The sequence below is a fragment of the Arachis ipaensis genome, chromosome B06, assembly GCF_000816755.2.
Source record: "Arachis ipaensis cultivar K30076 chromosome B06, Araip1.1, whole genome shotgun sequence".
In the NCBI taxonomy this organism is placed as follows: Eukaryota; Viridiplantae; Streptophyta; class Magnoliopsida; order Fabales; family Fabaceae; genus Arachis; species Arachis ipaensis.
Genome location: NC_029790.2, coordinates 46,391,835 through 46,417,992, shown reverse-complemented (window position 1 = coordinate 46,417,992; position 26,158 = coordinate 46,391,835). Strand labels below are relative to the sequence as shown.

The 26,158-nt window shown below is 37.9% G+C and overlaps 1 long non-coding RNA gene across 1 annotated transcript in view; it reads left to right on the top strand.

Annotated features, from left to right (window-relative positions):
• The window catches only part of LOC110263976, a 15,409-nt gene continuing 13,508 nt past the window's right edge, over positions 24,258-26,158 (top strand). The window contains exon 1 of the long non-coding RNA XR_002349701.1: positions 24,258-24,425. This is a non-coding gene — a long non-coding RNA (uncharacterized LOC110263976). The remainder of the gene's footprint in view (positions 24,426-26,158) is intronic.

Sequence of the window (26,158 nt, the reverse complement as noted above, 5' to 3'; positions counted from 1 at the left end):
ATTCCTTTACATAAATTTGCTACTAAGGGTGTTTGACTACACTCAGCCCTTGCCATGGTGCCTCGTTAAAACTCCCTTCAGAGAAACCCCTTTTAAGGAAAAAAATCTTAATGTGTAAAGAAGAATACATCAAGGAACAAGGTGTGCTACCTAACTATAGTACTTCTTTAGGTCACATGCATGTCAAGACCTCGAGAGCTCCCTTCCTTAGAGGTCGGACACCTTATAGGGTCCTTTACAGTTTATCGCTAGCTTTCCCTCGCCCGACTTTTAAACTCCTATATCATTTCGTGGTAAAACTTCTTTTGATCACCTTTTTATTATACCTTAGGGCCATCCTTTACTTTAGTGCTTCTTCCTTGATCCGAGCTTGTTCTCGGACTTTTGGGAGGAAGTTGAGCTCTTCCATTTGTGCCTGGGTATTGGCCCCTTCATTGTAGAATATAACCCTAGGTTACTCTTCAGTGATTTCTATGGGAATCATGGCTTCTATTCCGAAAGCAAGTCAGAAAGGTGACTGGTATGCGAAATCGTGATCTTCAACAATGGCGCCAATGGCTTGGTGCTCTCAAACGTGAATCACACTTTGTCACAATTCCGCACAACTAACCAGCAAGTGCACTGGGTCGTCCAAGTAATAAACCTTACGTGAGTAAGGGTCGATCCCACGGAGATTGTTGGCTTGAAGCAATCTTTGGTCACCTTGTAAATCTCAGTCAGGCGGATTCAGATAGTTATGGAGATTTGATAATTAAAACATAATTGAAATATAAACTAGGATAGAGATACTTATGTAATTCATTGGTGAGAATTTTAGATAAGTGTATAGAGATGCCTTTCGTTCCTCTGAACCTTTACTTTCCTGCTGTCTTCATCCAATCATTCCTACTCCTTTCCATGGAAAGCTTTATGTAGGGCATCACCGTTGTCAATGGCTACATCCCATCCTCTCTGTGAAAATGGTCCAATGCGCTATCACTGCATGGAGAATCATCTGTCGATTCTCGATCATACTGGAATAGGATTTACTATCCTTTTGCGTCTATCACTACGCTGACAAACCCCAATTTGACGGTTTATCTTGTATTGAATTTAGGGGATTTTATCACCTTTTACCCACATTTATTCAATGAAATAGCATGGTTTTGTATATTCTCCTTTAATTGTGCTTAAGAGTGAAAACATGCTTTTTAGGTCTTAAAATAGCTAAATTTAATTCTCCTTGATTCCATTAGATGCCTTGATATGTTTGCTAAGTGATTTCAGATTTAGAAGGCAAAGATTGGATCAAGGGAATGAAGAAAGAAGCATGAAAAGGTGGAGAACTCATGAAGAAATGAAAGAACCGGAAAGCTGTCAAGCCGACCTCTTTGCACTTAAACGACCATAACTTGAGCTACAGAGGTCCAATTGATGCGGTTCTAGTTGGGTTGGAAAGCTAACATCCGGGGCTTCGAAACGATATAAGATTTGCCATAGTTGCTACATGTATGGTGGCGCGCACGCGCAAAGTACGCGCACGCGCCGTTGCTGCCACCTAGTTCACTTAAAGCAAAACGTGGCCAACGAATTCTAAAGCCTTGTGGGCCCAATCCAACTCATTTCTGATGCTATTTAACCCAAGGAGTAAAGAGGGAAACATATGTTAGTTACCCATTAGTTTAGTTTAGCTTTGTAGTTAGTTTCTAGAGAGAGAAGCTCTCTCTTCTCTCTAGAATTAGGATTAGGAATTAGGGTTAGATTAGGACCTCATAATTCTAGGTTTAATTCAAGTCTCCTTCTACTTCTACCTTCAATTGATGATTGCTACACTTTGGTTCTTCTCTCTATCCCTATTCTCTTGTTGTAATTTCTCTTATTTTGTTTCTAGGTTTTGTAATCATGATACTCTTGTTCTCTTTATTTTCTTTCAATAATGCAATTTGAGGTAATTCATGATAATTGTGATTTTCTTGATTGTTGTTGTTAATTCTTTACATTCAATTGTAGTTAGAATTCATTCTTGTTGTGATTGACTATACTTTTCTTTTGTGCCTTCCAAGTGTTTGATTAAATGCTTGGAAGAATGTTAGACTAGAATTTTATGTTCTTGGCTTGAGAAGGTAACTTAGGATTTCTTGAGTCACTAGTGTCCAATTGATTGATAGTTGATAGCCATTAACTCTAGCCTTCATTAATCCAATTAGTGGAAAGCTAGGACTTATGGACTAGGATTGATATAACTCACTTGACTTTCTTTTGTTAATCGATTTAAGGATGACTAAGTGGGATTAATCCTTGCAACTACCATACTTGTGGCTAGTGATAATGATGAAGACCCTTGACAACCAAACCTTGCCAAGACCATTTTGTGAATAAAGTTTTCCTACCATTTACTATTCACATTCCTCATCCAAAACCCCAAAATAAACAAGTCCATAACCAATAACAAGAACACTACCCTGCAAGTCCTTTGAGAGACGACCCGAGGTTTAAATACTTCGGTTTATAGATTTTAGGGGTTTGTACTTGTGACAAACAAATTTTTGCATGAAAGGATTATTGTTGGTTTAGAGACTATACTTCAACGAGATTTCATTTGTGAAATTCTAAACCAAAAAAAATCCAATCGTCAAAATGGCACGCCCAGCACTCGCGAGTTTGAAGCTCGTCACAGCCATCCCTTCCCAGATCCTACTTGGAATACCACATACAAAGTTTAGACTTTCCAGATCTAAAGAATGGCCGTCCATGGGTTCTAACTTATACCACGAAGATTCTAATATCTCGGACTCGGTCCTCTGTATTAGATATCTAAGAGATACTCATTCTAGCTTGTTTGCATGTAGAACGGAAGTGTTTGTCAGGCACGCGTTCATAGGTGAGAATGATGATGAGCGTCACATAATCATCACATTCATCATGTTCTTGGGTGCGAATGGATATCTTAGAGAAGGAATAAGCTTGAATTGAATAGAAAAACAGTAGTAGTTTGTATTAATTCATGAGGAACAGCAGAGCTCCACACCTTAATCTATGGAGTGTAGAAACTCTACCGTTGAAAATACATAAGTGATAAGGTCCAGGCATGGCCAAATGGCCAGCCCCCTAAACGTGATCAAAGGATCAAAAGATAATCCAAAGATGTAAATACAATAGTAACAAGTCCTATTTATGCTAAACTAGTTACTAGGGTTTACAGAAATGAGTAAATGATGCAGAAATCCACTTCCGGGGCCCACTTGGTGTGTGCTTGGGCTGAGCATTGAGCTTTACACGTGTAGAGGCTTCTCTTGGAGTTGAATTCCAGTTTGTAACCTGTTTCTGGCGTTTAACTCCACTTTGCAACCTGTTTCTGGCGTTTAATTCCAGAATGCAGCATGGAACTGGCGTTGGACGCCAGTTTGCGTCGTCTAAACTCGGGCAAAGTATGAACTATTATATATTGTTGGAAAGCCCTGGATTACTACTTTCCAACGCAATTGAGAGCGCACCATTTGGAGTTCTGTAGCTCCAGAAAATCTACTTTGAGTGCAGGGAGGTCAGAATCCAGTAGCATCTGCAGTCCTTCTTCAACCTCTGAACCTGATTTTTGCTGAAGTCCCTCAATTTCAGCCATAAAATACCTAAAATCACAGAAAAACATACAAACTCATAGTAAAGTCCAGAAATGTGATTTTTATTTAAAAACTAATAAAAATATACTAAAAACTAACTAAAATATACTGAAAACTATGTAAAAACAATGCCAAAAAGCGTATAAATTATCCGCTCATCACAACACCAAACTTAAATTGTTGCTTGTCCCCAAGCAACTGAAAATAAAATAGGATTAAAAGAAGAGAATATACTATAAATTCCAAAATATCAATGAAACTTAGCTCCAATCAGATGAGCGGGACTTGTAGCTTTTTGCCTCTTGAATAGTTTTGGCATCTCACTTTATCCATTGAAGTTCAAAATGATTGGTGTCTATAGGAACTCAGAGTTCAGATAGTGTTATTGATTCTCCTAGTTTAGTATGTTGATTCTTGAACACAGCTACTTTATGAGTCTTGGTCGTGGCCCTAAGCACTTTGTTTTCTAGTATTAGCACCGGATACATAAATGACAAAGACACATAACTGGGTGAACCTTTTCAGATTGTGACTCAGCTTTGCTAAAGTTCCTAATTAGAGGTGTTCAGGGTTCTTAAGCACACTCTTTTTTTTGCTTTGGACCTTGACTTTAACCGCTCAGTCTCAAGCTTTCACTTGACACCTTCATGCCACAAGCACATGGTTAGGGATAACTTGGTTTAGCCGCTTAGGCCAGGATTTTATTCCTTTAGGCTCTCCTATCCACTGATGCTCAAAGCCTTGGATCCTTTTTATTTACCCTTGCCTTTTGGTTTTAAGGGCTATTGGCTTTTTCTGCTTGTTTTTTTTTTCGCTATTTTTTTCTTTTCTTTTTTTTTTCTGCAAGATTTTGTATTCACTGCTTTTTCTTGCTTCAAGAATCATTTTTATGATTTTTCAGATTATCAAATAACATTTCTCCTTTTCATCATTCTTTCAAGAGCCAACATATTTAACATTCATAAACAACAACTTCAAAAGACATATGCACTGTTCAAGCATACATTCAGAAAACAAAAAGTATTGCCACCACATCAAAATAATTAAACTAGTTTCAAGGAAGATTTTGAAACTATGTACTTCTTGTTCTTTTGTTTTTAGAACAGTTTTTATTTAAGAGAGGTGATGGATTCATATTCATAACTTTAAGGCATAGATACTTAGACACTAATGATCATATAGTAAAGACACAAACATAATTAAACATGAAGCATGGAAACCAAAAGCAGAAAATAAATAGACAAGGAGATTAAGGAATGAGTCCACCTTAGTGAGGGTGGTGTCTTCCTCTTCTTGAAGAACCAATGGTGCTTTTGAGCTCCTCTATGTCTCTTCCTTGTCTTTGTTGCTCCTCCCTCATAGCTCTTTGATCTTCTCTAATTTCATGGAGAATGATGGAATGCTCTTGGTACTCCACCCTTAGTTGTCCCATATTGGAACTTAATTCTCCTAGGGAGGTGTTGATTTGCTCCCAATAGTTTTGTGGAGGAAAGTGCATCCCCTGAGGCATCTCAGGGATTTCATGGTGAGGAATTTCCTCATACTCTTGTTGAGGTCCATGATCTCTTGTTTGCTCCATCCTTTTCTTAGTGATGGGCTTATCCTCTTCAATGAGGATGTCTCCCTCTATGTCAATTCCAGCCGAATTGCAGAGGTGGCATATGAGGTGAGGAAAGGCTAACCTTGCCGAATTGAAAATTTGATTTGATTCATAAGAAACAACTAAATTTTAAAAAGTTTTGAAAAAGTCAACTCAAATTTTCGAAAATTTATGAGTGAAAAAAGGAAAGATATTTTTTTGATTTTTTAATTTTAATAAAGAAAGAGAAAAACATCAAAAAGACTCAATGCATGAAAATTTTGGATCAAAACACATGATGCATGCAAGAATACATTGAATGTCAAGATGAACATCAAGACTTATTTTTGAAAAATTTTCAAGAAAAGAAAACATGCAAGACACCAAACTTAAAAATTTTTATTCTTTAGACATTAATAATTCAAGAATGCATATGAAAAACAAGGAAACACACAAAACAAGAAAATATGAAGATCAAACAAGAATACTGGCCAAGAACGACTTGAAGATCATGAAGAATGCAATGCATGAAATTTTCGAAAATAATTTTTTTTAGAAAATTAAAAAGATGCAATTGACACCAAACTTAAAACTTGACTCTAGACTCAAACAAGAAACACAAAAATATTTTTGATTTTATGATTTTCTAATTTTTTTTGATTTTTCGAAAACTAATTGGGAAAAATGAAAAAGAGGAAAATATTTTTTTTTGTATTTTTCGAAAATAGGGAATAAAAAGCTTAAAATTAAAATAAAATTACCTAATCTGAGAACCAAGATGAACCGTCAGTTGTCCAAACTCGAACAATCCCCGGCAACGGCGCCAAAAACTTAGTATGCGAAATCGTGATCTTCAATAATAGCGCCAATGGCTTGGTGCTCTCAAACGAGAATCACACTTTGTCACAATTCCGCACAACTAACCAGCAAGTGCACTGGGTCGTCCAAGTAATAAACCTTACATGAGTAAGGGTCGATCCCACGGAGATTGTCGGCTTGAAGCAAGCTATGGTCACCTTATAAATCTCAGTCAGGCGGATTCAGATAGTTATGGAGATTTGATAATTAAAACATAATTGAAATATAAACTAGGATAGATATACTTATGTAATTCATTGGTGAGAATTTCAGATAAGTGTATAGAGATGCCTTTCACTCCTCTGAACCTCTGCTTTCCTGCTGTCTTCATCCAATCATTCCTACTCCTTTCCATGGCAAGCTTTATGTAGGGCATCACCGTTGTCAATGGCTACATCCCATCCTCTCTGTGAAAATGGTCCAATGCGCTGTCACTGCATGGCTAATCATCTGTCGGTTCTCGATCATACTGTAATAGGATTTACTATCCTTTTGCGTCTGTCACTACGCCCAGCACTCGCGAGTTTAAAGCTCGTCACAGCCATCCCTTCCTAGATCCTACTCAGAATACCTCAGACAAGGTTTAGACTTTCCAGATCTCAAGAATGGCCGTCCATGGGTTCTAACTTATACCACGAATATTCTAATATCTCGGACTCGGTCCTCTGTATTAGATATCTAAGAGATACTCATTCTAGCTTGTTTGCATGTAGAACGGAAGTGTTTGTCAGGCACGCGTTCATAGGTGAGAATGATGATGAACGTCACATAATCATCACATTCATCATGTTCTTGGGTGCGAATGGATATCTTAGAGAAGGAATAAGCTTGAATTGAATAGAAAAACAGTAGTATTTTGTATTAATTCATGAGGAACAGCAGAGCTCCACACCTTAATCTATGGAGTGTAGAAACTCTACCGTTGAAAATACATAAGTGATAAGGCCCAGGCATGGTCGAATGGCCAGCCCCCTAAACGTGATCAAAGGATCAAAAGATAATCCAAAGATGTAAATACAATAGTAAAAAGTCCTATTTATGCTAAACTAGTTACTACGGTTTACAGAAATGAGTAAATGATGTAGAAATCCACTTCCGGAGCCCACTTGGTGTGTGCTTGGGGTGAGCATTGAGCTTTACATGTGTAGAGGCTTCTCTTGGAGTTGAACACCAGTTTGTAACCTGTTTCTGGCGTTTAACTCCACTTTGCAACCTGTTTCTGGCGTTTAACTCCAGAATGCAGCATGGAACTGGCGTTCAACGCCAGTTTGCGTCATCTAAACTTGGGCAAAGTATGGAATATTATATATTGCTAGAAATCCCTGGATGTCTACTTTCCAACGCAATTGAGAGCGTACCATTTGGAGTTCTGTAGCTCCAGAAAATTTACTTTGAGTGCAGGGAGGTCAGAATCCAGTAGCATCTGCAGTCCTTCTTCAACCTCTGAATATGATTTTTGCTCAAGTCCCTCAATTTCAGCCAGAAAATACCTGAAATCACAGAAAAACACATAAACTCATAGTAAAGTCCAGAAATGTGATTTTTATTTAAAAAATAATAAAAATATACTAAAAACTAACTAAATTATACTGAAAACTATGTAAAAACAATGCCAAAAAGCGTATAAATTATCCGCTCATCAGTGACTCCCCTGTTGTGGAATGAGGGGTGATTCATTTGCATTATTAGTAGTTTTCCTTTATGAATTTCATTCCACAACAGGGGAGTCCGAGGGGTGATGCATTGAATAATGTGTTTTACGAGATTTTGAAGATAAACCAACCAAAACAAGACCAAGAAGAACAAAAAGAGCCGAGGACACACTTTCAAGCAGAATACAATTTGGAAGTAAGGGTACACTGGTGCGCAAAAGTAAAACTCGCACAACTGAACCGACAAGTGCACCGGTCGTCCAAGTAATACCTCAGGTGAGTGAAGGTCGAATCCCACAAGGATTGTCGGATTGAGCAAGCTGTGGTGATCCTACAGATCTTAGTCAAGCGAATAGAAAGTTGATTGTTGTTTTTGTAGGCACATAAACAAAACAATAACAAAAAGATGTAGAAACAATGATAGAAAATTAGTTAAGGCCTCGAAGATGCTTATTCTTCCGGACTAATACTTCTTACTGACTATTTTAATGATGAGTGATTCATTCAATGGCGAGGCTGTAAATGATTAAGCCATGGGTCGTGGTCATTAATCTCCTCTGTTCCATATCAAACACCAGGGTCAGTGGTCATTCAATATGAATGAGGGTGAAGCTCACGCAATTCAATCTCTGATGATCCTACTCAAAATGCCACAGACAAGGTCAGATCTTTCAGATTGGAGAATGAAGCTCTATGATTCTAGGCTTAGTGCCACATGACCTCAATTACCTATTACTAACGGGATTTCATGTCATGTATCCTAATTAGCCCAAATAACTTGTTGGAACCTGTGATGTACTCTCAAGCTGTAGCTCAATGCTATCCGGGTCAGGACTCGTAACGAACTCATATAGAATAAGGGGGTCATACGTTCGTTCCACTCCAGATTCATAAAGATGAAGAATGATAATATATCATGGAATGGAATCAAACATATATTAAAATAGCAAGGTAATAATATTAATCCATGGGAATGAGCAGAGCTCCTATCCTTAACCTAGGAGGTTTAGTTGCTCATACTTTATAGAGAAAACAGAAATAGTGTGTCTGTACTTCTCCCCTCCTGGGAGGCATAGTCCTCAGAAGGAACGAAGTCCCTTATTTATAATAAAAACTCTAAGACTAAACCTAAAAGATATTGTTTTTAATTAAAAATTACAAAAGGGAAATAAAATAAGCTAAGAAGTGCTAAAATCCACTTTGGGACCCACTTGGTGAGCGTTTGGGCTGATGGCTGGCGTTCAAATCAAGCTCTGGGTGTTTCATGCTCCCTAGCTGGCATTGAACGCTAGTTTGGGCATTCAATGTAATACCCTAATTAGCCTAAGCTTTACCTCGCGTCGTCAAGCAAAGGTTAATCAGAGATTATAACAGTTCTAAGCTCATACATATAATATATATAGAAAGAATAGTATAATCTAGAAGCTCGATAAAGGATATAGCTCAAAATAGGATTTCAAAGTACAAAACGTACTAACAAAGCTACTATCTTAAGGCATAAGAAACAGATAAGATATAACAAAAGATATGTATATAATATCATAGGAAACTAACCATGACTTGCGGAGTTTAAGCCAGCTAGCCATATACAGATATACAGAACCAGACAGTAAAAATAGTTTATACAAGTTTTGTTCTCTCAATACACAAGCCTCTAGGCAAAGTAAAATACAAAAGTGAGAGACATTTACAAAATAAACCACAAAGACTCAAAAAGAAGTCCGGATCCTCTGCTTCTGTCACCAGCCAAACAACTCACCGAGGTGGGTTGCGACCTGCAACTGAAAAACACAACAGAAATGTGGTATGAGAATCGGAGGTTCTCAGTATGGTAACTGGTGCACGAAATTGTGATGTCTAGGCTCAAACAATCCCTGGCAACGTGAGCAACTTGGTACGCGCAATCGTGATTACACTTTGATTATGTAAAATTCATGGCTCTTTCTTTCCCTGGCAATGGCGCCAAGAACATGGTGCCAATACCATGGTTCACAACTTCGATACAATTAACCAGCAAGTGCACTAGGTCGTCCAAGTAATACCTTACGTGAGTAAGGGTCGAATCCCACAGAGATTGTTGGTATGAAGCAAGCTATGGTCACCTTGCAAATCTCAGTTAGGCAGATATAAATTGATAATGGTGTTTTCGAATTTAATATAATAAAATAGGGATAGAAATACTTATGTAATTCATTGGTAGGAATTTCAGATAAGCGGATGGAGATGCTTTCGTTCCTCTGAACCTCTGCTTTCCTGCTATCTTCATCCAATCAGTCTTACTCCCTTCCATGGCTGGCTTTATGCAAGGGCATCACCGTTGTCAGTGGCTACATCCCCTCCTCTCAGTGAAAAATATGCTCACATGCTCTGTCACAGCACGGCCATTCATCTGTCGGTTCTCGATCGTGCTGGAATAGGATTCACCCTCCTTTTGCGTCTGTCACTAACGCCCGGCAATCGTGAGTTTGAAGCTCGTCACAGTCATTCAATCATTGAATCCTACTCGGAATACCACAGACAAGGTTTAGACTTTCCGGATTCTCTTGAATGCCGCCATCATTCTAGCTTACGCCACGAAGATTCTGGTTAGGAGATCTAAGAGATATTCATTCTAGCTTATTTCATGTAGAACGGAAGTGTTTGTCAGGCACGTGTTCATAGGGGAGAATGGTGATGAGCGTCACACAGAATCATCACCTTCATCACGTTCTTGGGTGCGAATGGATATCTTAAAAGCGAAACAAGATGAATTGAATAGAAAACAGTAGTACTTTGCATTAATCTTTGAGGAACAGCAGAGCTCCACACCTTAATCTATGGAGTGTAGAAACTCTACCGTTGAAAATACATAAGTGAAAGGTCCAGGCATGGCCGAATGGCCAGCCCTCAAATGTGATCTAAGATAGCATACAACTGATCAAAGATACCTAATACAATAGTAAAAGGTCCTATTTATAATAAACTAGCTACTAGGGTTTACAGAAGTAAGTAATTGATGCATAAATCCACTTCCGGGGCCCACTTGGTGTGTGCCTGGGCTGAGCTTGAGTGTTGCACGTGTAGAGGTCCTTCTTGGAGTTGAACGCCAGTTTTTGTGCCAGTTTGGGCGTTCAACTCTGGTTTTGGCTCCTTTTCTGGCGCTGGACGCCAGATTTGGGCAGAAAGCTGGCGTTGAATGCTAGTTTACATCATCTATTCTTGGCCAAAGTATGGACTATTATATATTGCTGGAAAGTCCTGGATGTCTACTTTCCAACGCAATTAGAAGCGCGCCATTTCGAGTTCTGTAGCTCCAGAAAATCCACTTTGAGTGCAGGGAGGTCAGAATCCAACAGCATCAGCAGTCCTTCTTCAACCTCTGAATCTGATTTCTGCTCAAGTCCCTCGATTTCAGCCAGAAAATACCTGAAATCACAGAAAAACATTTCTGCTCATGGTAAAGTCTAGAAATGTGAATTTAACATAAAAGGAGTTCAAACTTAAAGCATTCTAAAATAAATAAGCATAGTTATATGAACCTTAACATAGATAAACCGGGTTTAGGTATTACATGGTACGATCCGGTGCACTTGCCGATTAGTTTCTAGGTTATAAATTCTACACCAAGTTTTTGCACCAGTGGAGCAAATCAACTTTAAGAAAAATTCTTCCAGGATACAATAAAATGATCCTTATTCAAAGACATACAATCCTGGATGGAGAAACCATCCAAATTTGGGTGGGAAGGTCAACAAAGTCAGGGATAAAGAAGCAAGGATTCCAACAATAATAATTTCTACAATACAAACAATTTCAACCATCAACTAACTAACCAAAATAATTTAAAAAACATACAAAATGCCCCTTGCCACTATCACATGCATCCACCATAAAACCACACACAACTATATCATGAACCCCAAAGGCTCTCTTACCTTTAATTTTCCTTGGAGAAGCTCTCTTAAGAAACTTGAAGCTTCATGCAAGAAACAAGAGGCTTCATTCAAGAAATAAAAAGCTTAAGAGGAAAGACAAGGTCCAACTTCCAAAATTAAGGTGCTTAAATAAAAATGTTGGAAGTGCAAATAGGCCAAATTGCTAAACAACTAGCAAAACCCACTAATACCTTCCCAAGTGACACTGAGAACAACCTACGGAAAGAGCGCAAAGCCATTATGTGGAAAAATGAAAAGTTGAAGATGGAGAATCTACATGCCAGGGAGTGCACAATAAAGAAGCTAGCAACCAAATAAATAAACAAAGGGAGAAAGAAGCCCCTACAGCTAGTTCACCAAAAGAAAAAGAAGTTATGAAGCCTTATGTACCAAAAGCTCCATACCCCCCAAAAGCTTCAAAAGGATGTCAAGGATAAACAATTTTTCAAATTCCTAGAAATCTTCAAAAAGCTCAAGATTAATATTCCCTTTGCTAAGGTATTAGAACAAATGCCTCTATATGCTAAATTCTTGAAGGAGGTCATGTCCAAAAAGAGGAGATAGAAGGATAAAGAGACAATGGTCTTGACTCAAGAGTATAGTGCCATCATATAAAAGCATCTATCTCAAAAATTAAAATACCTGGGGTGTTTTCAAATCCCATGCACTATAGGTGATATTACCATTGAAAGAGAACTTTGTGATTTAGGTGCTAGTATCAACTTGAAGCCTCTCTCAGTGATGAAAAGGATGCTAATTGAAGAAGTTAAACCTACAAAAATGGCACTCCAAATAGCTGACAAATCACTCATTCCCACATGGAGTGGTGTAAAATTTGTTGGTGAAAGTGGGAGAGTTTATCTTTCTTGCAAACTTTGTGGTACTAGATATGGAAGAGGATATAAATGCCTCAATTATTTTAGGAAGACCATTCTTGGCCACTGCTAGAGAAATTATTGATGTCTAAAAGGGAGTACTTATGCTCAAAGATCATGAAGAGAAGATGGTCTTTAATGTCTTTAAAGCAATGAACTATTCAAGTGAACTTGAAGAATGCATGGGAATTGATGTGATTGAATCGTTGGTGCATGAGGTCTTGGGAGAAGAAAAATTTGATGAGATCCTTAGAATTTCACAAGAACCTTGCAATGAAGTAACAAAGGAAGTCATAATCACTCCATCCATGCTAGAGAAGGAAAAAGAGGAAGCACCCAAGTTTGAACTAAAGCCATTGCCTTCAAATCTCAAATATGCCTTCCTTGGAGATGGAGACACACTTCCAGAGATTATTAGTTCTTCATTAAGTGAAGTGGAAGAAGATGACTTGCTGGAAGTTTTGAGAAGACACAAAGATGCCATTGGTTAGACTATAACCGATCTTAATGGAATAAGTCCAATAATATGCGTGCATAAAATTCTCATGGGGGATGATGCAAAGCCCATAGTGTAAGCACAGAGGAGATTAAATCCAACAATAAAGGAGGTTATTCAGAAAGAAGTGTTAAAATTGTGGGAGGTAGGAGTGATTTATCCTATCTCAGATAGCTCATGGGTGAGCCTTGTCCAAGTGGTTCCAAAGAAGGGAGGGGTCGTGGTGCTAGATGAGAAGAATGAAATAATTCTAACAAGGACAGTGACTGATTGACGAATGTGTATAGATTATAGAAAACTTAATGAGGCCACCAAGAAAGATCATTTTTCTCTCCCATTCATGGATCAAATGTTGGAAAGGCTAGCAAGACATGCTTATTATTGCTTCTTGGATGGATACTCTGGATACAACCAAATAGTTGTGGATCCTAAAAATCAAGAAAAGACATCATTCACCTGTCCATTTGGAGTTTTTGCATACAGGCGCATGCCCTTTGGACTTTGCAATGCACTCGCTATATTTCAAATGTGTATGCTCTCCATTTTCTCCGATATGGTTGAAAAATTCATAGAGGTTTTCATGGATAATTTTTCAGTCTTTGGTAATTCATTTGCTAATTATTTACACCATCTTGCCTTAGTTTTAAATAGGTGCCAAGAAACTAATTTGGTTATGAATTGGAAAAAGTGCCATTTTATGGTAACTGAGGGAATTGTGCTTAGACATCGAATTTCTAATAAAGGCATAGAGGTGGACAAAGCTAAAGTGGAGGTAATTGAAAGATTACCACCACCAAGCAATGTCAAAGCAATTAGGATTTTTTTGGGTCATGCTGGTTTCTATAGAAGGTTTATCAAAGACTTCTCAAAGATTGCTAAACCTTTGAGCAATCTTTTAGTGTTTGATACTGGTGCAGAATTTATAACCCACAAACTAACCAGCAAGTGCACCAGATCGTTCCAAGTAATACCTCAGGTGAGTGAAGGTCGATCCCACGAGGATTGATGGATCAAGAAACAATAATTGAGTGATAGGCTTAGTCAGGCAAGCAGAAAATAGTGTTGAGAGTTCAAAAGTATTAAATAATAAATTCAGAGTTTGAAGACAGGCAGGTGAATAGGTTGGGAATAAAATATGGAGAAAGCAGTTAAGGTTTCAGAGTTATCTATTTTTCCGGATTGACTTTTCTTATTAATTTATTTTAATCATGCAAGATTTAATTTATAGCAAACTATATATGACTAGACCCTAATTCCTTAGACCTTTCTAGTCTCTTCTAATTCCCATCAATTGCCAATTCCTTGGTCAATTAATTCCAATTAGAGAGTGAAGCTTAATTCTAGTTATTATGCCACAAAAACTCTAATTATCCAAATATAAAAGGATTATATGTCACGTATCCCGTTAAATCCAAATAATTAGAAGTTTAGGAGAAATTGTTTTCAAGCTGTTGTTCAAGTAAAGAGCTTTTCCAAGTTATACAAGAACTCAATTAGAAAGAGGGTCATACTTCCGTTCCACCCAAATTCATTAGATGAATAATGAAAATAATTCTTAAATTATAAATCAGTGCATGAATTAAAATAAAAAAAACAATAGACTCAATCCATACAAATAGACAGAGCTCCTAACCTTAACAATGGAGGTTTAGTTGCTCATGGTTCAGAGAGAAAATAAGGATTGTAAATTGGGCTGAGGTGGAATGAAAAGTTAACTCCTTCGGATCCCCCTCAGAGAAGTTCCTTTTATATCTAATCCTAATAAATTTAAAATCTAAGTTTTAAAACTAAAACAATATCTTTTCCTAAAATAAGATTTAAATTTAAATCATAATTAATTAAATAATCAAGTCTTCAATTGATGGATGGGGACCACTTGTTTTGTCCATTCTGCAGCTTCTAATCTGTGTTTTCTGGGCTGGAAACTGGATAAAAACAGCCCAGAAATTGCCCCCAGCATTTTCTTCATTTTCTGCACGTGGCGCATGTCACGCGTACGCATCAGTCACGCTTACGCATCGATGGTCTTCTTTGCGTGTCACACGTACGCGTCAGTCACGCGTACGCGTCGCCGTGCAAATATTCCAAAGACGTGTACACGTCAGGTACACGCACGCGTTGCCATGGAAAGCTCCAAATCACGAGCACGCGTCAGGTACGCGCACGCGTCGCTCCTCGCTGTCATCTCCTTTAATTCTTGTGCTGCAGAAACTCCATCAAATCCAGCCGAATGCTACCTAAATTAAACAGAATTGCACGAGACTCAAAGTAGCATCCATAGTGGCTAAAAGATAATTAATTCTTAATTAAACTCAACAAATTAAATGCAAATTCACTAGGAAAAGATAGGAAAGATGCTCACGCATCACAACACCAAACTTGAATTGTTGGTTGTCCTCAAGAAACCAAAATAATATAAGCTTAGGATATGAATTTGCATGAGAATAAGAGTTCGATTAAGCCCATGTCTCTTCTTATAGTGGGGTTTACAGCTGCAATCCTGAATAGTTTTGGCATCTCACTCTCCTTTGAATCAGAAGGATGTCATTGTCATTCGGAATTAAAATACGGATAATATTATGAATTCTCTGATCTTTTGTAACTCAATTTAACTCTTGAATACAGCAATTTTTCTTTGATTCTTTTTTTTTCTTTGGTGCTTTGCACCTTGAACCTAGCCGTGACTTTAAATGTTTTGTCTCAAGCTTTACTTGACACAGAAACACCACAAGCACTTAACTGGGGAACTCTCTTTAAGTTCTGATTTTCCTTTCAGTTACTCCCAGACAGTGGTGCTCAAAGCCTTTGGCATACTCTGTTAATTGCAATTGATCTCGACTTTAAATGTTTTGTGTCAAAGATTACTTGACACAAGAACACCACAAGCATGTGACTAGGGAAACAACTCTTTGAGCTTTTAATCATGTCTGACCTCCCTAGTCATTGATGCTCAGAGCCTTGGACCTTGCTTTTATATCCCTTTCTTTTTTTTTTCTTTTGCTGTTTCTTTGCATTCAAGGATTAAACTATCATTAATTTAAGAGAAGTCATAATAATTCTCTAAATTCCTATTCCTTATACATCAACATCCTTTGATTCAAATTCAAATATGCACTGTTCATATCATGCATTTAGAATTACAATTAATACCACCACATTTGAGTAAATAAGACTACTCTTAAAATTAAACTCAATTTCTCATGCATTACATCCCCTTTTTCTTCTTTTTTTTATTTCAAGCTTAGTGGACAATACATGAGACATCTTTCAGAATTAAAGCAACTAACAGAACTAAACTAAAACCTAGGAATCTAACTAATAAAGGATCATGCAATAAACGAGACAAAATAGCAGAAAACCGAAATATAACATAGTAAGAGCGGGAAGGAATATAGAATGAAAGAAACTCAACCACCTTAGTTATCCTAGCGGTCGTTTTATTCTTCAGGTTGTGCTCCTCCGTGAAGATGATTTGCCTCCCTTTGGTGCCATAAAAATAAACAGAAAACCCATAAGCGAAGCGTCAACACCAAACTTAAAGGTTTGCTTGTCCTCAAGCAAAGAAGAACTGAAAAAAAAACAAAGAGTATGAGGAAAGAAGAATAAAAGGATAGAAGAATAAGAGAGAATTAGGATTTGGGAGGGAGAGAGAATGAAAAGTAAAAACTGGACGGCGCATGCGACGCGTACACGTACAGCACGCGTACGCGTGGATCGGGCGATTTTTTTAATGACGCGTAAGCGTCAGGCACGCCTACGCGTGCCCATGATTTGTGCGAATCGCGCGAAGGCAGTCGCATCCACGCGCAACTCTCTGTTCGCGTGGCTTGGGAACTAAAATTTTCATACGATGCGTGCGCGTCATGCACGCGCACGCGTGGATGGCTGTTTGTGCAATTGACGTGCACGTGTTAGGGATGCGTACGCGTGATCAAATTTGTGCTTCCAGCACACTTCCAGCCCCAAGCCATCACAACTGCCCAAACACTCATTGACCCCGATTTTCAGGGTCACGCGTACGCGTCAGGGACGTGAACGCGTGGATGACTAAAAGCGCAAATGACGCGCACGTGTGAGGTACGCGTACGCGTGGCATTGTTTGTGCGCCAAGCATAGTTCCAGTGCCACTCCTGCTCAACTCTCTGTTCACTTTTATTTTTTCACGCACACACATATGACGCGTACACGTCAGCGATGCTTGCGTGTCGTGTGCTCATTTTTTTTATAGTGTACGGTTCCTATGATAAAATAGCTGCATGATCAGAAAAACAGTAAAAACTCAATAAAAATCAAATAAGTAAGAAAACTACTACTACGAAAAATAGCTAAGGATACGAGCCTCCCAACAAGCACTTCTTTAATGTCACTAGCTTGACAATTGATTATTAAATTTTCTTCTTCTTCTTCTAGTTGGTTAAAAGAAATGTCTCCAAGGGGGAAGAGGTGAAAGTTTGTGTCCTCTGATATAAATTCCTCCGAACAAGCTTTCTTTTATTGTGATTAACTTGATTCACCTTGCTTGTTGGTGTAGAGGTTAGATTGTTTTTTTCTGACCTTCTCTTTTTCATGAATATTTTCTTCAGTTTCTTGGTCACAATCCCCTTTTCAGTGCTTTCCTTGGTTTCCTTCACTTCTTTGATTTCAAAATTTGGGTGTTGTGTGATGGTTAGAGTGTACCTGATAAACCACTATTTTATGGTTTATATTGTATTCAATTGGTTTTATCAAGTCTTTACCCACTTATTCATATGATTAGCATGATATTATAATTCCTTCCCAAGTTTGGTTCTATGGTTGAAAACTTGCTTCCTAGAGATCTTTTATTTGTGTATTTTAATTCTCCTTTATACCATTCGATGCCGTGATCCATGTGTTAAGTGTTTCAGGCTTCATAGGGAAGGAATGGCTTAGAGAATGGAGAGGAAGCTTGCAAAAATGGAAGGAACACAAGAAACGAAGGAGATGACCAACGAGCATCGACGCGCACGCATGGCTCATGCGTGCGCGCGAAATGGAGAAAATCGCAGTGACGCGTGCGCATGCTTGACGCGTACGCGTGGATTGGAGTCTACAAAAATGATGCGCACGCGTGGATGACGCGTACGAGTGACAAGGAAAATCGCTGAATGACACGCAAGCGTGGACGACGCATACGCGTGACATGCGCGATCTGCAGAAATAACAGAATACGCTGGGAGCGATTTTGGGCCACATTTTGACCCAATTTTTGGCCCAGAAACACAGATTAAAGCCAGGGAACATGCAGAGACTCCACACATTCAGACACATTGACATACATTCTCATTAGGATTACTTTTAGTTTTAGATCTGAATCTGGAGAGAAACTACTCTTCCTCTAGGTTCTCTTTACAGTTATAATTTATTAGTTTATGCTTTTAGATATTGAAGAGTCATCACCTCCGTTGAAGATATTATTCTAGTTTGTTTCCTAGTTCTTTACTCTTTTAATTACGGTTTATCTTATCTAGTTTGTCACTTACTCTTCCATATCCTTATTTACTTTATTTAGAGTTACAATTGGATTATTTTCATGGATTGTTGATAAAGAGGATTACTTTTACTTTTAATTAATTTTCAATCTCTATTTTATTTAATTTAATTTATTATGTCTTTTTCTTATATTTTTTTGAGTATTATATTCATGTCAATGGAGTAGATTCCCAAACTTGACATGGGGGTTGATTAAAAGGAGACACTTGATTTGGAATGCTCAAGTGCTTAGTTAAATTGGACGTTGTTGGCTAATTCTGTATTTACTAACGCTAGACCTTCCCAAGGGAGAGAACTAGGATTTGCGAATAAGAGTTAGCCCAATCACTTGACTTTCCTTTATTTAGTAAGGGTTAACTAAGTGAAAACAACAACCTCTTTATACTACACTTGAGAAGATTTCAACAAGGATAGAACTTCCAATTAATCATTCCCCCAGTCAAGGCTTTTTATATTAATAATAATTCTTAGTTTTTATTGCTTTAATTTACAATTATTTAATTGCTCATTATCCAACTCGAACTTTCTTGAAAACTCCTGATTAATAAATTAGCACCCTTTTTTGCAACTCGTTGGGAGACGACCTGGGACTCATACTCCCAGTATTTTTATTTCTAAATTTTGTGACAACTTTTCTAAATTGACAAGGCGAATCTTAGCTGGTTAAGAACTATACTCACAATGCATTCCATATATTGATTTCTTAATTAGCCGACTTCTGCCCTCTCATCAATTTTTGGCGCCGTTGTTGGGGAGTTGCAATAGTGTGCTAGATTATTAATTAGTGTACATCTTTTTATTTTTATTTGCTTAGTTTTATTTTTGTTTTGTTACCATGAGCTATATGTTTTTCTCATTGAATGACGTGTTCACTGCCTGATCCGAGCTTAGTCGCATTTGATCCTGAAATTGAAAGAACTCTTTCACGTATTAGGCGAGCTCGACGTCGGTTAGCCTCTGAAGGTGGTGAAGTGATTGTTATCGATTCACCAGTCTCATCTGACGACGAATCTGAACCGCCATCTGAGAGCGAAATAAGCTCCTTTACTACAGATTCAGTTGATTCATGTGCAGATAACATGGCAGCACCTAGGAGGATTACTCTCCAGGAAGCTGGAGCCCCAGATTTTTCAATGCAGCCGTATCAAGTGCATCACCCAACTCTGGCTGCAGATTTTGAGCTGAAGGCTGCACTAATCAACTTGATGCCCAAGTTTCATGGCTTACCTGCTCAGGAGCCTATCAAGCACCTTAGAGATTTCCAGATAGCCTGTTCTACTATTAGGCGTCATGGTGCAAATGAAACTTCTATTATGTTAACTGCCTTCCCGTTTTCTCTTGAGGAAAAGGCGAGGGAGTGGTACTACTCCCAACATAAAGCGACTGTTGTAACAACCCTGGTTTTTGAAAATCAAATGATTAGTTATTTGTAATTTTTTATATTTGTTGACAATTATGTTTTAAGAAAATTATTTAGCTAGAGGTAATTAAATAGAGTTTCATGATAATTGGAGTTTAAACTAATTAGAATTTTTATATAATCTTTATTGGATTTCTGGTATAATTGAAATTATAATTTTGGTAATTGAAAAATAAGAAAGAATTATATAATTTAATTTAAATAAATTCTATTATGAATGAATTATGTTCTATTTTATTAATTTGTACTCTTGGAGATTAATTTATTAGAAATGATTAGTTTGATTTTTATAAATGCTTTATGTTTAAGTCAGTCAATATTTATGCACAATTTTTATTATAATTAGTTATTTTATAATTTGAAATTAAAGTTTTGGTAATAGAAAAATAATAAAAAGTGATATCATTTAATTTGAATAATTAATATTGAGTTTAAACTATATTTTATAAAAATGTGATTAATATGTTTATTTTACAATTAAATTAGAAATAATTGATTGAACTTAGCAATATGTTGATAAACAATGTTTTTAGATATTTTTAACGGACTATGTTTGATTTTAAAATTATCCTACCCTCCAATTTTATCAAAATATCTATTCATACCTATCCTTATTCTTTTATAAAATCCCTAATTCCTAAACCTAAATTCCCAAATTGAATCAGAAACCCTAATTCCCAAATCCTAGAAACCCTAACCCTAATGTTTCCCTTTCCTCAGCCTCTGAACGCAGCCTCCACCCCCCTTTCTTCCTAAACACCACACACACACACAAAAGAAGAAAGAAACGCAGAGAGAAAGAGCATGAAGAGCAGAGAAAAGAGAGAAGGAAGAGCTGCTGCCCCGCCGCCGCCGTGACCGTCGCACTGCCACCATTCAACTCCGCTCGCGCTGCCGCGCGTTCCGTCACTATTAGAGTCATCGTCGCCGTTTGTGGAGCCGTGAGGAGCTCGCCGTCGAGCTGCTTTGCAGCGCCATCCCGTCCATAGAGCCGAGCCCGAGCCCGCGTCGCCGTCGTTCATTCGTGTTCTGCTGTCGCCGCTTCAAGGGTTTGTCGTCGCTGCTGATGTCGCCGAAAGGAGGAGAGCGACCACCACGAGGAGCCGTCGCTGGAGGAGGAGGGTTTGCTGGGTGCTACTGTCACCAACATCGCAAAATCCACGCAGAGGATAGGGAGGAAGGATCTCCGCTGCTGTCAGGGTCGTGTGTGACTACTACTGCCATCAGAGTTGTTGTTCTGCCACTATCAAGTTTGGAGGAGGGCGCTGCCCCTGTCACCATTGAAGCTCGCTGGGAAAGGAGCTATTGACAGAAGAAACTGTTGCCGTTCTTATTTTATACTACTCTGGGTTCTGTGAGTTGCCGAAGCCCTCTGCCACCGGGAACCAACATTCGAGGTGCCTAGGAAGCCACCCTTAGAACCACTACTGTTTTGGTGAGCTCTCTCCCCTGTTTCTGCTTCCTTGTCCTACCAATTTGTTTCTACTTTGAAGCTTGTCCCTGAAACTGTTTGTATTATATAAAGAGATTATTGTAAATTACCTTGCCTTGCCGCCGCCATTACTGGAGGTAGCTGCCGGCTCTATCTGAAGACTGCTGCTAAGTCACCACCGAAGCTAAGAAAAGGTGTTGGGATTTGATGGAGCAGCTGCATTTAGTGAATTTTTGCGAGTTTCGACTTTGAGGTAGGGGATTTAACGTTTTTAATTTAGAATGCCTACAAAGTTATTGGATAAGTGCAAATGGTTAATAATAGTTAAGAACTTCTTAATTGTCAATAATGACTTGAAATGTGTTTGAGAATGGTTAGCTATTGTGATTTTTCTGAGTTATGATTCAAATTAAATGTGGTTGTGAACGATGATTAAACTGGTGATATTGATTTTGATTTGAGGCTGTAACTATTACCGATTTTCTAATTGTTTGGAATTACTGAGAATCCTGTTATTTGATTATGTTGAGCTGGTTGCCATACGCTGGTTTGCTTGATGGTTGCAAACTGACTGAAATTCTGATCCTTGATGGATTTATATTGAATTGAATGATGTGCTGGTTATTTGATATAGTGTAATGGTAGTGGATTTGTTGGAAATTCTGATCTTATGTGATATTGCTGAATTGGTTAAAATCTGGTTGTGAATTGTATTTTGAATTACTGATTTTTATTGTGATGAGTTGGCTAAGGTTTTGATCTTGAGTGAGTTATTTTGAATTGTTTGATATTGAATTGGAATTTTAGTATATTGGAATGGCTGTGAAATGGACTTGTGACGGGTTCAAATTAGTTGAAATGGGGCTGTGAATGATTTATTTAATGTTACTTATTAAGCTGAAAAATGTTGAGCTAATTATTAAAAATCTGACATTTTGATAATTGATGAATGGAGTTTAGATTAAGGCTGATTTTTGGGATTACTAGTTGATTGAGTTTAATTTTAAAAGGATTCCATGATATGTGAAAAGTAAATATGAATTGATGAGATTGGAGTTGGATTGATGGATTAGTCGGAATTGTGGAGTATGATTGATTTGTTAAATATTATGAATTGTGAATGTCTGATTGATTGAGAATTATGTTTTTGAAAATTGTTGGGAAAAGGACTGGTGATTTGTGGAGAAAGAGGGAACCCGTAAGGGTGGCTAGGTCCGAGTTTTAGGGGAAGTGCTGTCGAAATTTTATAAAAATCTGAGGTTTCATTTGAAAAGTTATTTTAGAAGCTTTGAATTTGGAAAATTATATCACTTGAGCTTTATTTAATTTAGAAAAGAATTAAAATATTTTGAGTTCAATTTACCAAGGAAAGGAATTATGTTTCGAACTTGAATTATTTAAGAAAGAAATTATGTTTTGAATTTGATTCAATATAGAAAGAGTTATGTTTTGGGCATGAAATAAAAGATTACCTTTTTTAGAAATTTGGTGAAATAATAATATTTGAATTTGAATAGTAAGAGAGATGATTTTTGAATCTTTGTGAAGTTAGTAAATTTGAGAAAGAGTTTTATTTGATTACTTCTAATGAAAGGTTATGTTTTGAAAAGTGTTTAATGAATTTAAAAATAAATGATTTTCTTGAGTCTTTGATAGAGAACTAAAATGAAAGATAGTTTTAAAGTTGGCTTGACTCAAGATTGCCATAGTAGAGATTATGAACTGAATTGATGATTGAGATTTTTATGAACGAATGGTAAAGAGAAATAGCTTGAGCCAAGATATTACAAAAGTGAAAGATGTAAAGTTTGTATAGTATGATTGAACAGAGAAAGAAAAAGATATTGCATAAGAATGTGAAAGTAATGATGAATTATGAGAATGATAATGAATGATGATAATGAGAATGATTATGTAATGATCTGCTGCGTGAAGGCAGCCAGATAGATGGTGGTACGACCGCTAAGAGCACTTCCTTGGGATACTTAGCTATAATGCTATTCTGTTAGTCAGAGGACTCTTACAGAGGTATCAAGAAAATACATAAGTAGCATATTCTCCTGTAAGTCAAAGGACTCTTACAGTGAGTGTGTTGGGCAGACTTGCTCCGCCCTGCAAGTCAAAGGACTCTTGCAGTGGGTTGTTAGTGCCGCCATGCAAGTCAAAGGACTCTTGCGATGGGTGTTGCCAACAGGGAAGCCTTACCTGGTCAAAAAACTCCGGGTAACGTCGGGAGAGGGTATGTAACCGACAGATGAGCTCATTACCTGCACTAGGGCTAGACATGCATCATCCTCGTTTGCGCATTTGCATTTGATTGGGTTTGCTCATTGTACTTCCCTGTGATTGTGCTGTTTGTCTTGCTGTGACTTGTTTGTATGTTGAACTGGATCTCTGGCTTATACTATTAGTTTGTGAATGTATTAAATTGGTTAAGAATTGATGTTTTAATTGAGAATTAATTATGTGACTGATAGATGGTTAATGTGACTAGTTTCATATTTAGAATTTGTTTGAGTTTAGAGATCTGGAAGGAGGTAATTAATTAGTTAAAGTAAAACCAAAAGTATTTTCAAAAAGGTTTGATAAAAATATAATTTCCTTGAGTATGTTAATTATTTGCATTCTATTTCATTACTTTTACGGCATTCCCATTCCCTACTGAGAACGTGTGGTTTGTTCTCACCCCAAAATTTTCCACCCTTTCAGTGACACAGGTTCGAAGACACAGTGTGAAGCTGGGGCGATTATAGAATTTATTTATGAGTTAAGTGTGAGTTAATCTGCTTTCATAGAGTTCCCTCGCGCTTATTGCTTAAGATTTTTATTTTATACAGAGGGATAGGATTTGTATCTGAGTTTTATTTGAAATCTTTTGTATGACAGATATTATTATTAATAATTATGTGATTATTATTACTTTGAAATGTTTGATATATGATTTTGATTATCAAAAACAAAATTTTCTGGAATTTTCTATAAAACTAAATCGCGATATCGAACTAAAGGCTCAATAGTAAATAGTTAATAAAGGAAAGCAGGTTGGTAACACCTTACTTTCGGTACAATCATGACGTTTTGGAAGTTGGGTCGTTATAAATATTACCAACTGGGATACGCTCAGGAGAGAATTCTTGGAAAAATATTTTCCAACTGAAGTTATAGACAGACTGAGGAAGGAGATCTCCTGCATTGTTCAAGGTGAATCGGAGACTCTCTATGAGTACTGGGAGCATTTTAAGAACTTTCTAGACGCATGCCCCCATCACATGATTGACAGACTAGTTTTTATCAGCTATTTCACTCAAGGCATGAAGCCTCAGGATAAGACCACACTGGATGGTGCTAGAAATGATTCTCTGAAAAAGTTCAAGATCGCAGATGAAGCATGGCAACTAATCAGCGACTTAGCTGAGTCCACTAGGAATCACAGGCACAGGCACAGCCACTCAAAAGCTGTTGCAGAGGTTTCCTCTAGCATTGAGACTACTGCTCTCACACAAAGTATATGTGAAATGACCAACCTACTGAAGCAGAAGTAGTTAAATCAACAACAAGCACAACAAGCTCAGCCTCCCCCACTACAACAAAGCCAACAGTTGGTCCCACAAAGAGTATGCGGAATCTGTGCTGATTATAGTCATTATACTGATGAATGTCCGCAGCTCCAACAAGAAGACAACACTGTGGCAGCCACTCATAACTTCTATGACCGCCCGAGTCAAGGATATAATCAACAAGGCGGCAACTACAACCAAGGTGGCAACTATAACCAAGGGTGGCAAGACAACTCCAACCAGGGCTGGAGAGATAATTCCAACCATGGCTGGAGAGGGACAATGATGAGCGGATAATTTATACGCTTTTTGACACTGTTTTTAGTATGTTTTTAGTAGGATCTAGTTACTTTTAGGGATATTTTCATTAGTTTTTATGTTAAATTCACATTTCTGGACTTTACTATGAGTTTGTGTGTTTTTCTGTGATTTCAGGTATTTTCTGGCTGAAATTGAGGGACTTGAGCTAAAATCAGATTCAGAAGTTGAAGAAGGACTGCTGATGCTGTTGGATTCTGACCTCCCTGCACTCAAAGTGGATTTTCTGGAGCTACAGAACTCGAAATGGCGCGCTTCCAATTGCGTTGGAAAGTAGACATCCCGGGCTTTCCAGCAATGTATAATAGTCCATACTTTGGCCAAGCATAGACGACGTAAACTGGCGTTCAACGCAAGCTCTCTGACCAAACCTGGCGTCCAGCGCCAGAAAAGGATCCAAAACCAGAGTTGAACGCCCAAACTGGCACAGAAACTGGCGTTCAACCCCACAAATGGCCTCTGCACGTGCAACACTTAGGCTCAGCCCAAACACACACCAAGTGGGCCCCGGAAGTGGATTTATGCATCAATTACTTACTCATGTAAACCCTAGTAGCTAGTTTATTATAAATAGGACCTCTTACTATTGTATTAGGCGTCTTTTAGACCATCTTTGGATTACCTTATGATCCTTTGATCACGTTTTAGGGGGCTGGCCATCTCGGCCATGCCTGGACCTTCACTTATGTATTTTTAACGGCAGAGTTTCTACACTCCATAGATTAAGGTGTGGAGCTCTGCTGTCCCTCAAAGATTAATGCAACGTACTACTGTTTTCTATTCAATCCTTCTTATTTCGCTTCTAAGATATCCATTCGCACCCAAGAACGTGATGAAGGTGATGATAATGTGTGACGCTCATCATCCTTCTCCCTTATGAACGCGTGCCTGACAAACACTTCTGTTCTACATGAAATAAGCTAGAATGAGTATCTCTTAGATCTCCTAAC